The 15,678-nt window shown below is 38.6% G+C and overlaps 1 non-coding gene across 1 annotated transcript; it reads left to right on the forward strand.

Moving 5' to 3' along the window:
- The first annotated feature begins 15,149 nt into the window (after nt 1–15,149).
- TRNAN-GUU (transfer RNA asparagine (anticodon GUU)) lies at nt 15,150–15,223 on the forward strand. Its single transcript has one exon. It is a non-coding gene; the product is annotated as a tRNA-Asn (tRNA).
- Nucleotides 15,224–15,678: the final 455 nt, after the last annotated feature.

The raw sequence follows: 15,678 nt of genomic DNA on the forward strand, positions 1-15,678 counted from the left end.
ATGTTATTTATATCTATTTAGAGTACTTTTACTTCCAAATATCTTTCTTTATTGCAAGGTACCTGAATATTTGGTAAAATCCAAATAGGAACGAAAAAGGATCTAAAACAGAAGAAAAACCCTACAAAAGGAGTCAAAGACGACGTACATCGAAAGCGCCAAGTCGAGGACACGAACGAAAGCAAGAAGTAAGAAAACCTGCCGGGCCGCGACAGTGAATCTCGAACCCGCGGCCGCGACACGCGTGGTTTAGCCACTTCTCCCCTTCGTCCGACGCCCAACTTAATGCTACGTCATTCACGGCCGAGGATTACCATCCTCGGTAAGTGCAGAAAATTTACAAAGAGCATTTAACACATGCTGAAATCCAAGAAACACGTTCGTTCAAGTGGATAAAGACGTCCTTTCACAACGGACATGATTCTTCACAATAGACACAATTCTTCACAACGGATACAACTCTTCACAAAGGATACATCACTTCAAACACAACCCTTCAACATCTATAAATAAAGAGTTGATGTTGAGAGAAAACATATGTGAAATGTTATAATCAGAGCGTAGAACTTATGTCGAAGTTCTAAGTAAACACATTTCGAGAGTTAGAAATTAGATTCTGTACAAAAGCAATATGATGTACACACATTGTTTATAATATAATTACAAACACAGTAGCGTTTAGATTCAGTCTTATTAGTTTACATTTTGGTAGAGGCCGTCCGCATCCCTATAACGAAGATACAACGAGAAGATTGAGTAGAGGATCCGCCCCGGAGTCTGACAAACTCTAACGAAGCCCAAGGGAAGAATTGACAACCTTTCACTTGCAATCGTCAAAAGTTTCCATGCTTTCTGTTCTCTGTAAACTTGTTTCAATTCATATTTCATCTAATAAAGTTGGTTCTCTTCAATTCATTTTTAAGTAGCACTTATGGTAACCAATCCACTAAAGTGAGTTCTGGTGTTTTCATTAAAACGTAGTTAAATTCAAAATCATTACAAGGAAACTTTGTTGAACAACCTAAACGAGTTGGTACTTTTAATGTTAAAGATTAGTACCAGGTTGATTAGGGCACGATACTTTGGATTAAGATCGAAAGCAGTTCAAAGCCCAATACATTGAAGGAGCTTATGATATTACATTTTCATAATGTACAAAGTTTAAAGTTGACTTCTTTGCTTAATGTAAATGAATACATTTAATCGTTTTTCTAAAAAGAACTAAGCGTTCCTGTTTTGTAAATTCATCCCTAAATCAGAAGACATTTCTAACACTCTACACATTCTACCCTAATTCTTGTTCAATCAATTTCAAAACCAAACCAATTTCAAATAACGTTTATTTATTTTATAAACCTTAAATTGTATTTAAACTGAATTAATATAAGTTTTCATTAAAAAGCGTTCTCTGTGGGATCGATATCTTTTTATTACTACAAGTGAAACCGTGCACTTGCGGAAATCGCTTAACACTATCAATGGCTGATTGGGGAGAACTCGGACCTGAACTTCTGGAACTCGGAATGGATATCACCCACGGTGGCAGACAGTACCGGTTTACAATTCGTAGATCGTTTGAAGCGGTATGATACAGTTCAGCAGTTCCGTAATCATTCTGACTGGATTGAGATACCGCCGCTCCCTCCGGAGATCAGAGAAGCAATCAAGAAAACTCATTTTCTAAGGCAGGGTCCGGATGTTTGCATCTGGAAGCCGTCAGCGGACGGGACATTCTCGGTCAAGTTGTTCTATAAATGGCTATCGTCTCCTCCAAGAAAGCATATACTTAGCCGTATATGGAGGCCTTATATTCCCCCCTCCCACTCGTTGGTATCTTGGTGGGCCTTTCATCATCGGCTTCCTACTCACGAAGAATTATAGAAACGGGGGATCGTCTTGACATCGCAATGTTATTTTTGCAAGGTCTACTCGGAAAGTGCCGATCATATTTTTGTGAGCTGTGGTTTTGCGAACTCGTTGTGGGAGGCGATCGGGAATTTGTTTGGTAGGAGAATGTCGCCGACGGGAGGTTTACAGGAAAGACTTCTTCAGGTTTTAGAAATGAGGTTCAGTCCTCAAATTTCTGCACTTTGGTAGAGTGCAGTGGTTCATGTTATTTGGGTGATTTGGAGGATGAGAAATGAATGTGTTCATGATGAAATCACTCCCTCCATCTTCGTTGCTTTACGTTACCTCTGGAAGCAAGTGTATCAGGCTGATAGTTTAAGCAAAGGCTATATTTGGAACTCTATGGTTGAGCAGCAGATTCTCTCCAATTTGGCGATTACTCCGCGTCACTCTAAATCGCCTAAAATAATCCCGGTAATATGGCAACGCCCGACGGATGGATTGATTAAATGTAATACTGACGCGTCGGTGAAGAATGGTTCTGCGGGTTACGGGGGTATCTTCCGTAATCACACGGGTCGGATGGTGGGTGCTTTCGCATCACCGGTGACTCTTCCATTAGCTCACCTAGCGGAACTTAAAGCTACAATGGTTGCAATTGAATATGCTCACGAGAAGGGCTGGAATCGGTTGTGGCTGGAGAGCGACTCTGCTTTCGTGGTTGGAATGATGCGAACTCGTTCAAAACAGGTTCCATGGGAGTTAAGATGGGGCTGGGAGGATTGCTTGGTTCAAATGGATGAAATATAGGTCCTAATTACGCACATTTACAGAGAATGAAATAAGGTTGCAGATTGTTTAGCCAGTTTGGGTCGCCTGAGCTTGGAAGCCGTTTGGTGGGATCGGCCGCCTACCCCCTGCCTGGAGTTTATTAGCGAAAACTTGAATAGCAGAACTGTTTACACGTTCAGTTAGTGTTTGCTGTGGTTTTATTCATTTGTATACAACTTTTTATTCTTCTTTTTTTAATAAAGCAGGCTCGGGTGTTTTAGTTTACGGTAGGTGCCAACCTAGTTGGGATTTACAGCTCTGATTCGCCCCCTAGTTTCATTCAAAAAATATAAATTATAATATATTTTTTAATATACAGATGGGCTTGGACGGGCGGGTTTGGGATTCATATCTTAGGTCCGAGCCCAACCCGAGCCCGAGTCCGACTAAATTTCTTACAGGCTGGGCTGGGTTTGGACTTGTCAGGCTGTATTAAAAGCCCGACAGGCCCGACCCGGCCCAACCCATACCTAGGTCTAATTATCATATACTCATTGAAAGTTCGTGACCATTTCCAAAGAAATAGATTCTGAAGTTGATCATAGATGGACTATATTTATATTTTCTGTCATTGTGTCAAAAATAATTTTAAATATTGTCTATTATTACTCAATCACGATTATAATATCAAAAATGCATCCAAGCTCTAATATATCTACATTGTAATATTTTAATTACTTATATCCATACTACAAATGAAATACTTACCATTCTTTTCAGTGGCGGAACCAGAACCCAAACTAAGCCGAGGCTTAAATATTTAATACTAAATTTTTATAATGTTAAAAATATTATATCACGTAAAATTCAATAATTTTTAACACAATAATTTGGGGGGCTAATTTTAACCATGCGGTTGATCGCAAATTTTCAAAGTCCAGCCCGTTAGGGCTGGACAAAAAAAATTTAGCCTCCAACGCGTTAAAACTGTAAAAATGTTATCATTTTTTAGAAACTAGCATTGAACTAATAAAAAATTAAACATGTTTTTTTTTTGAGAGTGACATGTTTACTTTTTTTTTTTAATGGTAAAAACATAATAAAAATAAATATTAAATATGTTTACTTTTTTTTAATGGTAAAGACATATTAAAAATGAATTCAAAAGTGTTATCAAAATAAAAATAAAGAGTCCATTTAAATTAATTAATAATGGTAACATGTTTTTATATTTATTGAAAATAAAATTAAAATAAATAAAACTTTTTAAAAGAAAATGAGGTTGGAGGGAGTTGAACATTCACCTCCCAAATAAAAGTAAGCATCATTAACTATCTCATCTATCTTTAAATATTGAAATAATACTACATAGAGTCAATATAATTCTCTCCAAAATATTATCAGACACCATTACTAAAAAAACAAAAATTTCTCGATTCTTCGGCGACCTGCCGAGGCTCGAGCCCACCCCAACTCTCCTAGTTCCGCCCCTGCTTCTTTTAAAAGTTTTAAAATAAAGGCCCTGTTTGGTAAAAAGCGTTTTGGGATAAAAAGAGCGGTTTTGACCAACTTTAGCGGTTTGACCACTGAAACCGCTGAATGGAGTGTTTGGTGGAGAGAGGTTTGGGAGAGAGTTTTGGGATGAAAACGCTAATTTAGAAAAAGCTCCTTTTAGGAGCTTTTTCAATTAGCATTTTGCAATATTAAAATTAATGGACTTCTTTAACTCTAATTATTTTATGTATTAAAAAAAGAAATGCCCTTATTCATCTTTTTGCACAAATCGCTATTATCAATCAGCTAATTTTTACCAAACAGATCTACACAAATCAGCTAGTCAAATCAGCTAATGTAATCAGCTAACAGCTAATAGCTAATTCCCAAACATGGCCAAAGTCTAACAGAATAAGAATATCCTCAAACATTGTAAAACTTAAGGAGCATAAAGACTACTTGGATAGGATCTTCATATGTTGGGATGTGAAATAAAAAATATTATAAAAATTCACTTTATATAATCAAAAGTGATTGTCTTTTTTTTCCTTAAAGTTCCAACGTTTATGATTCGAAAAAAAATGGATAACTTTGCATATCGTTTATTTTAATTTTTAATTTTTTTTGAACAGTAGGAAGGGCCTAAACCCCGAAAACAAAAGCAAAAAGACATAGAAAGGAGCCCGAGCTCTTCTAATAATGCCAGAACCACAATTATCCATATTGATGATGTCCATTAGGCCTGCAGGGGGATTGTCACACCCGTGATACCCTAAGCTCATTGTGCCTGCGAAATTTGCCAAAAAATCCGCTGCTCTGTTTCCTTCGCGAAGGATATGAACAACTTTGACTTTCCAATCCGAACCAATGCGTCTCCTACATTCTTCAATCAGCCAATCATAACGATAAAAGCGAGTACCTTTCTTTCTAATTACATCCACAACCACCTGCGAATCCATTTCAAACACGACTTTCCTCCAACCCATCTTCCGAGCTAGATCAATACCGTAAAACAGTCCCCATATTTCTGCTAAATCGGCCGAGCAGATGCCCAAATTGCAGCAGTACCCTTTAATCCAGTTTCCGCGATTATCACGAGCCAAGCCCCCACAAGTAGCCCAGCTCGGCTCCCTTCCCCTCGCACCATCGCTATTAATTTTGATCCAATCGTCTGCCGTAGGCGCCCACTACACCAGCCGATCTGCAGAAAACGGTAACGCCATGCTGCTATTTTGATAGCATCGCGTAGCCCCGACTTGCTCCTTTGCTTGCCGGATAACCTCATCGATCCTCTCTACCAGTCCACGCCCTACGCCTTCAAACACGAGCTCATTCCTCCATTTCCAGAATAGCCAATAGCAGATACCAAAAACTGACGCCCAGGCTATCCCATTCCATCTCTCCTTAGATTTTATATTTCTCATCATCCACGCCCTCAAATCGCCGGAGAAGAACTCCAAATGCCAACTAGTCGGGGATTAGGAACAGCCAAATTCTACGAGTTTCAACACAATCTCTCAGCAAGTGTATCAGATCCTCCTTCTCTCCGCAGCACCCACACTTATCATCTATACTAAAATGTCGTCGAACATGATTGGCATTTTGTAAGAACTACTTCATGCCCAGCAGTCCATAGGAAGAATCTAATCCGCTCAGTTACCTGAACACCCCAGATCGATTTCCACTCCGCGTCAGACCAACTACTGGCCACAACACTGGATTGATTCATTTGCAACTCGTATGCAGTTTTTGTCGAGAAGCTCCCTGTGATGTTCGGCTCCAAAGCCCAACCATCCCTGTCAGTTTCCTCTCCAAATAGGACAGTAGCAGCGAGCCTGAATAGTTCATACTAAGGAAGTGCCACGCACAGGCTATCCCAATCCCATCCTTGACCCTCTTGCTAGTAGTCCGCCACTCTTTTCCCCTTATCTTCATCTGTCAATATAACCAGTGCTTTCTCGCATAAGAGCCCGTCAAACAGCCACCTGTCCATCCAAAACTTCGTTTCCCGCCCCGTTTTGACTAGGCGGCTAATGCCTTGCTTTAGAATAACCGCCCCTTGAATAATACTCTTCCAAATGGTACTCTGAGGATTCTTCTTCCTGAACAGCTCCATGCCACTCCTATTACCCCCATAAATCCCTTTGAGAACCCTAACCGAAACACAATCCGGCTCCATGAGAAGCCTCCTGATGCTCGTAAAGTATATAGCATTTAATAGGACAAGTGTATCCTATCGCAACAAGTAATATTGTGCTATGCACGAGATCGAACCACAAAGACTATTCGTTATAACTAGCAAATCTACCTAGAATGATCTAATTGTTTAGAGGGTTGGATAAAAGTTGGGTTTTTGTTTAACTAACTAATTGAATCAAAAGCAATAAACATAACAAAATAAAGTGAACAATTGACAGGGTAGAAGGTGAATTGACGGATGGCACAATATAGGTTGAGGAATCCTTTGATTAACTCCTAGGTATGGGTTTAGGGAGTTCAGATTTGTGTTTTACCAATGATTGAAGGTAATTGCCCTAAGTGAAAGACTAATATGATCAGTATTGTCCTTCCTATTCACATGCATTCGGGTGACAGCTTGATTAGGCATATACCCTAGGTCATGCAAAGCATTAGGTTTATTGACAATTAAGGCTAAAGCCGTAGCCCAGCCACAAAGCCTCATTCCTAGTGGTCTCTAGCGAAGTCAGATTTACACAAGTTCGGTATAGACGATTCCGTGGTCAGGTTCTCATCTATCTATAATCCTATTTAATGTCAGGGTAACAGGTATTAGGCACATTATATACATAAACAGGCTAGTTGATCATTATCAATGTTCATTCTAGCATAAATCCTGTTCCTAACAATATCTAGGCATTAAGCATGCATAAATTGATCAATCAAAGGTCCTAGATCCCTAATCATACATATTCATACAATCAATTTCATCCCCATCCCAAATTGGATGGAGATCAGTTCATAGACAAACTAATCACAATAGGAGGAAATCAAGAATAACGGAAAACATCCACAATAAATTATAAAAGCAAAAGATAAAAGAGAGAGATAGAAATCTGAAACCCGCTTTGTCTGATTCGATTATAAAAATAGAAGATGAAGAGCTTCTCCCATCAATCGTTCTTGAAAGAAAAGACAAAACAAAAAATAAACCTAACCTAGAAAGCAGGAAATCTAATCTAAAACCTAAAAATCTACATAATGGAGGAGAGAAAGCCCTAGCGGCTCTCTGATTTATTCAATGGCTAATCCCCCCTGAAAGATTAGGTTTAGCTCCCTATTTATAGAATTAGGAAGGAAACCCTAATGCCTCAGGGGTAAAAATGGCATTTACAAAGTGTTTAATGGGCTTTTGGGCTTAATATTCGCGGATTTCAGCAAAGGGGAAGGCGCAGGCGCGCCTTCCCCCGCCTCGTCTCGTCGAGACAAGGCCTGTCTCGACGAGACGAGGGCCTGTCTCGACGAGACAGCCTGTGTCTCGCCGAGACAGGTCCCATTTGGGGGATTAAACTCCGGTTTTTATCCTTTTGAGTCCCTGGGCTTTCGAAAGATACTCTAATGGTCCCTGATGAATCCCAAAAGTGCTCCGATGGTCCCTGAAAAGTCCGGTAATTCCCCAATGGGCTTTGGTCTGGTTCGGAAATGCACGAAAAGTCCCTGATGATCCCTGAAAACACCGAAAATTCCAAAAATAAGGGAAATTGCTAATTTAAACTAAAAGATAATAAAACGCTACTGAAATTAAAAGGAAATAAAGCAAAAGGAAGCTAAAAGGGGCCTAAAAACCCTATACAAATGAGAGCTATCACCTCCAACCCAACTTCGCTGCATTCGCGAGATTAGCCTTTCTAGTCTGCCTAATTCCTAGTGCCCCTTTATCCTTTGGGCTACAAACTACATCCCACTTTACGAGGTGCATCTTCTTCTTACTAGCCGAGCTTCCACACATAAAGCTTCTATTAATGCCGTTTAATCTCTTACTAACACTGACCGGGAAGACCGCAGTCTGCATGGTGTAAACTAGGAGTGCCGACAAGATGGATTTTACCAACGTAGTACGCCCTGCAAAAGACAGGCTCTTCTTTTTCCATCCCGCAAGCCGGTTCCGAACCCTGTCAATCACGTAATCGAATGAGTGCCTGTTAATTTTCTTATGTGCAATTTGAATGCCAAAATACTTCCCAAGGTTTCTGGTGCTTCTAATCCCCAATGTCTCAGTAATCTGGTTCTGGTCCTGAAGCGGGACATTAATAGAGAAGAAGCAGCATGATTTCTCAAGGCTCACCTTCTGACCAGAGCCATCACAGAAAACACCCAGGATTGTTTTGATCACCTCCGCTTGCTCCCTTGACGCCTCTGACATTAACACAATATCATCAGCAAAAAAACAATGGGAGATTTTAGGGCCATTCGTGGAGAGAGTAGCCGGTTTCCACTCCCCAGCTTCCACCGCATCCTGGATCAGGTGATTTAGTCTCTCCAGGCAAAGAACAAAGAGATAGGGAGACAAAGGGTCACCCTGCCTGAGCCCCCGTGTCGGTTTAAAGCCTTCCCCTTTTTCTCCATTCCACAAGACATACATCACCGGAGTAGTCACACAGTTCATAATTGCAGTGATGAGTCCAAGGGGAATGCCAAGCAATCTGAGAGTATCCTGTAAAAAATTCCAGTTTATCCGATCGTAGGCCTTTTCCAGATCAAGCTCCAACAACATATGCTTCTTCTTATTCTTATTGCGTTAAAAGGAGAAAATGGTTTCCTGTATCAGCACAACATTATCCGAGATCTGTCTTCCTGGCACAAAGCTACTCTGCATAGGCCCCATAATATCATGAAGGATCAATTTCAGCCTATTTGTGATACATTTAGTGATTAGTTTGTAACTGACATTACAAAGACTAATAGGTCTGAACTGAGCGAGACTCTCGGGGTCCTTTACTTTCGGAATAAGGGAGATAAACGTATTATTCATACCTTCCTCAAGCTCCCCTATATTAATCCTTCGGAGAACACAGTCCCTGGTACTAGCTCCAATAGTATCCCAGAATTTCTGAAAAAATCCCGTCTGGAACCCACCAGGCCCTGGTGCCTTCCATGGCGCCATGCTCCGTAAAGCCTCCTTGACCTCCTCCGCTGTAAAAGGTTGATTCAATTCCGTGTAGCTAGAACTGTTAATCGTAGGAATCCATGCGTAGTGTGGAGCTGGATCCTGTTTGGGAGGTCCTCAAAATAAAGTTGTTTGAAGAACTCACCAGCCATGCTACGAAGAATCTGCTCATCCCAAATCCAGTTTCCATCCATGTCCCGCAAGCCTATTTTACAGTTGCATCTATTCCTGATAATGGTTGAGAGGTGGAAGAACTTTATGTTTCTATCCCCCTCCTTAAGCCATTGAACCCGAGATCGTTGAGCCCAGTACAATTCCTTTTGGCTCAGAATGGTCTCCAGCTCCTATCTCACTTTGCTCTCCAGCCTTAACATCCCGTTAGTGCACCGACTAGCCAGTCTTGCCTGAATGCCTCCCAGGCGAGCATAAGCTCTCTTCTTCTTGATGAATAAATTGCCGAACTCATTTTTGTACCAAACCAAAAGCGGATAAGCCAGGTTACTAAGTGCGTTGCCAAGTGTATCCGAGCCACTCCAGTTTTGAGTAATAATGTCATTCAAAGAGTTGCCCTCTAGCCATGCTGACATAAACCGAAAAGAACTCCTTGGTCTGCTTGTTTTATTAAGAAAGTCCACCAGAATCGGGGTATGATCAGATTTGATTCTCTGTAGGTGACGAACAACAGTAGAAGGGAACTTAATCCGCCACTCGGAATTGCAAAGTCCCTTATCCAACCTGCACACCACACGGGTTCTCGGTGTTGAACCCCTATACCAGGTATACTTCGGCCCCACATATCCCAAGTCGACTAACTCGAGCTTATTAATCCAGGAGGTAAAAGGCCCACACCTATTTAGCGTCCGAACCGACCCTCCTTGCTTCTCACTCCCCTCTTTAATGCAATTAAAATCCCCACAAAGAAGCCAAGGTCCCGTCGTGTTTCTTTGTAGCTGATCCGTATCCTCAAAAAATTTCCGTTTGTGTATTAGTTGAGGTCGAACGTAAACCACAGTAAGATCGAAAGTATGGTCCCTCAACTCGCCTTCCTTCAAAAAAACAGTGCAATGAATGAATTGATAATTCTTCTCCTTAACATTAATCTGAACCTGGGCTTCATCCCAGAAAAGCCAAATTCCACCACTAAAACCCTTTGCCTCAACAATTTCACAATTTGCAAGTCCCATCTGTTTACCAATTACAGGAGCCCTAGTTCCAGGAATCCGAGTCTCTAGAAGGCAGACAAATCTGGGGTTTATGCACATTCACCATATGCCTCAAAGCTCTTTGAAAAGAAGTGCCACCGGCACCAAAACAATTCCAGATGATAACCTTCATAATCAAGAGTGCAAAGAGAGTCACAAGAGCAAACAGTAACTCAATTAGAGTTCAACCCTGGAGGCTGCTCCTCCATTCTAACCATTTTCCCCAGGCTCAATCCCGCTGACCTCTCTTTCATTTTCTGGATCAGTCGGTCATTTCCCTTCATAATCGGAGACTCAATCATTATATTGGAGTTCATCTCACTAAGAGGCATTCTGAAATCCGGTTTAAAACGGGATCTTTTCCCTCTCCCATTCATGGTGCCAGTTGTATCCCCTACCTGGTCCCCTTCGCCAGGCATACGGCTACCTTCTTATATCTCCATCGAATCTTGGTATAGGTTGGCAAACTTGTTTGAATGCACAATTTGCCCTTGCTCCCTGTTCTCTTTTTGTTTAGATGTCAACTTTCCTGCTCCCTTACTTTTCTGTTTACACGCTGTAATGCCTCCTGTGTTTCCACTTTCATTACAATCCTTTTCCATCACATTGAAGCCTTTGAATATCACCTTACTTGTACTGGCTTGGTCCCGTTCTGGATGGCTTGTAAAAGGGTTCAGATTTGGTTCTTTCCAGTACTCTTTCCCCCCTTTGTTGTTAATCCCTTGGTTGTTATTGCGAATCGGGTATTTCCTCCTAGGCACAAGCATCCATGGGCTATAGTATTCTGAATTTGTCACTTGAGTCTCACTTCTGGGCTCAGGTATCGAGGAGGCTTCGGTCACCTGTGCTTCACTGTCGACTCCTTTGTCAGTTTCCTCTGTCACCATGTCATGAGTCACTAGGGGCGTCTTTGTCGGCACCACACTTTGCTAACAACACTCTGTTCTAAGATGCCCATATCTACCACAGTTTGTGCAAGCAGTATGGAGACCCTCATATTCCACTCGTTGCATCTCCCCATCCAACTCAAATTGTGCGATCAAGGGCTTCAGAAGATCAATCTCCACACAAACTCTAGCAAATCTCCCTCTGGCCTTCTTTGCTGTATTTTCATCCACACGAATAGGTTTCCCAATGGTAGCTGCAATTCCCAAGAGGACATCCTCATCATATAATAAAAGAGGGAGTTGAGGAAAACGTACCCAGACCATCGATTTCTCCATGCTTGCTTCTGTAGGGTTGAAGGCAGCTGACCACGTCCGGACCGTCAAGTAGTGTCCTTGGACCATCCAGGGACCATCATTGATCACATGGCTTCTGTCCAGCTCCTTATCAGATTGAACCAGATGAAAACCCTCTCCTAAATCCATCATACTCACCCCTGCGATAGGCTTCCACATCTCCAAAGTTCTTCGTTGTAGGGCCACATACCCTAGATTACGACCTAGGATCTTAATTATAAGAGCATCTTCCCAAGGCTTTGCTAGCCTTTTCTTAAGCTCAGGATCGATGGTCACAATTGGGATTAGCGGATCATCTCCGATGGTGTCAATTCGAATTAACCCAGCAGCACACAGGTCATTGCGAGTCCGGGAAGGCAGGCCAGGCGATTTCACGGCGGCGATGTCTTTCCAGGAGAGTTTCTGAGGCTGCGGTATATTTGGTTGGGGGGGGGGGGGAATAGGGTCGTCGGGGGGAACGGAGTGGGGATGACGGCGGCGGTCCGGCGAGGAAAGCCCTAGGGCGGCCTCAGTTTCGGCGAGGTTCATGTCGTAGCAATTTTTATTTTAATTTTTAATTGAATTATCTTTGTGAGATCACCTTTAAATTTTACAATTACAAAATAAATCTGAAAAAGTTTAAATTTTAAATTATTATTGACAATCACTTGATAAAGTGGTTTGAAATGAACATTAATTAAATTTTAAGTTCGAATTTTACTATAAAATTCATTAATATTTACAATAACGTCAATGTTGTTTCACTTTTTTTTTTTTTTTTGTCAAACCGATATTTAATTTTTTTATCCAAATAGAGATTAAAGTTTTCGTTTAAGGAGATGATGAAGGTTATCCGCTTTACTACAAACAAGAACCTAAAACTTAAAATGAATCTGACAATCTTAAAATTCAAAAATTTAAAAACTTTTTTGATATTTTAAGCAACTTTTTAATTTTGGGATCATCTAGGTATTGTTTGGTAAAGAGGAGAAACTAAATGTTTTAGAGAGATAAAGCTCCAAAAATAATGGTTTTGTAAAATAAAAAAAAAAAATTGGTTATATAGTAAATACGGTACTAAACAACTTCAATTTTTAAAAATTTCTACTTTAAGATCTTTAATGGTCATTTTTATAGGATTAAACTAAACAATCATCGTTTTTAGCAAAACAAAAACCGCAATCTTCATTTGGATAAAAACAAAATTCACATACCGGTTTTACAAAAAGCAAAAGCCCATAGGTTGTTTTTTAGAGTTTATCATAATATTTATATATAATACTTCAATTGGAAGAGAATGTATTAATTCTCTCCTAATTTAAATTTTAGAAATATATTAAGACTGAAATTGAAGTTTCTAATTTAATGAAAGATCTAATATATCATCAGCTCCCTAAACTTGTCCATAATAGTAGATTGACTGCCTGAATTTTGTAAATATCTCACCAGCTCCCTAAACTTGTTTATTTCGTATCACCACATCCCTAAACTTATCTATAAAAATTTATTAGCTCTCTGAACTTTGCAAGTGTCTTACCAGCTACCTAAACTTATTTATTATATAACAACTAAATACAAAAACCATAATACTAACTCGGTTTAAAATGTAAAAATACCCCTAACGTTTTGGGTAAGGAGTAATTTTACCCCTAGCGTCTAAAATGGTGCAATTTTACCCTTAATATTGATAAATTGAGTTAATTTGAGAAATAATTCATCAAACTGTCTTCTCGGTCATGAATCTTGTCATCTACACTTCACATGTGCGCCATTTTATTAGTAACAAATCACAAACATATGTTGGGATGTGAAATAAAAATATACTGTCTTTTGTACGAATTGGACAAAAAATTCAAAAAATTCACCAAATTTATAAATATCAATCTCCAATTCTATTACTAAATTATAAAAAACAAGAAACCTTTTTTTAGAACGAATCGATATACAATTGGTACAAAATAAGGAACAAAAATATTTGTGTTTATAAAATGTCTGAAATTGATCTAAATTATCAACGTTATGGGTAAATTTGCTCTTGGCTACTAACGTTAGGGGTAAAAGGTATGGGAAGAGAAAAAATTACCTCATAAATAGATGAAGCTACATTTTTATAATTTAGATTTAATAAATTTTTGTATTTAGTTGTTACGGAATAAGTAAGTTTAGGGAGCTGGTGTGACATTTGCAAAGTTTAGGGAGCTAATAAATTTTTATAGGCAATTTTAGAAAACTGGTGATACAAAATAAGTAAATTTAGGAAGTTGGTGAGACTCTTGTAAGGAACATTCTACTCTTATGGATAAGTTCAGGGAGGGGAGCTGGTGATGTATTAGGTTAATGAAAAGTTATATGCATGAATGTTAAACAAAGTTACAATATAAACAATGGAAATTACATAAAATAAAATGTTAATAGTAAAGTGTGTAGCTGTATATACAAATTAAAATGTTAGCAAGTGAGATTGATTGGTTACAAACAAAACTAGCGGGTGAAAGAGCAAATGGCCACAAAACAAAGTGTCAGACAGAGTGAAGAGATAAGACCAAAACTGTTCAAATCATCTTGGCTTCCATTCCACCCTACATATTCTCATGTTTTTTAACCCAACATGTTATGTTAGGACCTAATTTATATATTAATTATGTCAAATAATGAACTATTATAAAAACCCATAATTCTTCATACTAAATATCTTCTAGGTTTAAGTTAAAAATGCATTTGTGTAGTTTAAAGTTTCAAGTCCATTAGATTGGAAATTTCAAGATCAAATCCTCATATATATAAAAATTTAGTTGAAAGAGAATCTATTTAAAGAGCGTTTGAGAGACATCGAATCCAATGATCAAATGAGATAAACTATTACACTCGATTTTGGCTCTAATTTTAGCAAGGGCAGCTCTTAGGATTGCCGGTTTAGATGTCCGCCTAGGGCTTTCCATTTAAATGGACATCTGATTCAAAAAAAATTTATATAAAATTTTAATTGCAATATAATAATTATTGAGATCTCAATTGTTAAAACAAATCAATTAGGGTTAATTATAAATAGATGTTATGTGGTTTCACGGATTTGCAAATAGGTGCATGTGGTATTTTTTGTTACAAACACAATCTTATAGCTCGTAAAATTTTCATTTTTTATTGATTTTTCCAAATTTAACCGATAACGATCTCAAAATAACGTGTTAAAACTACGAGGAAAAGGCAATAATGGTGCCACTACCCCTGGCCTATGTGTATTGATCTGCTACTGTACTTACCTACTGTTAAATATTGAATATATTTTTCAACAATAATTTTCACCTGGTCATTGACTCACTAAATGAATTTGATTAGTTACCGTTAAATTTCGACTAATAAGAATTCTACGGTAGATATTATGTGATAAATCTTACTACCGTACCTTTCCGTCTATAAAATTTATTCAAATATTCTATTTGGACTAAATGATTTATAATATAAAATAAAAAGTATTCATTTTCACATCAAGCTGGAATAGCTCAGTTGGTTAGAGCGTGTGGCTGTTAACCACAAGGTCGGAGGTTCGACCCCTCCTTCTAGCGTTTTATATAGACATTTTTTTTTATATACTTATTGGTTTACCCATGCAAAAGCTCTCGACCCATTGGGCTAAATTTGGTGTAGGATCTTGACCTGAACTCAGGAACCCAATTGGCGCATCCTAAATTAGGCCCATAGTAGATTTTGGGTATATACTAAAATCTAGCCTCAACAATAATATAATGTTATATATTTTAGGGTCAAATACATAAATATCATAAATAACTACAAATTTACAACTAAATTATATCGTCAAACTTAATTCTTAATATGTCATTATTTTATATATATTATAAATAAAGTATGATTTTACACCCTAATTTAAAAATTCTAGACCCAATTTATAAATCCTAAACCTTAGAAATTATATCTTAGATATCTAATTTATAAATTCTAATTTTTAAAATATATTAAAAATACTGATTTTACTAGTTTGACATAATTCAAAATCATTACT

This window comes from Euphorbia lathyris, chromosome 5, assembly GCF_963576675.1.
Source record: "Euphorbia lathyris chromosome 5, ddEupLath1.1, whole genome shotgun sequence".
In the NCBI taxonomy this organism is placed as follows: Eukaryota; Viridiplantae; Streptophyta; class Magnoliopsida; order Malpighiales; family Euphorbiaceae; genus Euphorbia; species Euphorbia lathyris.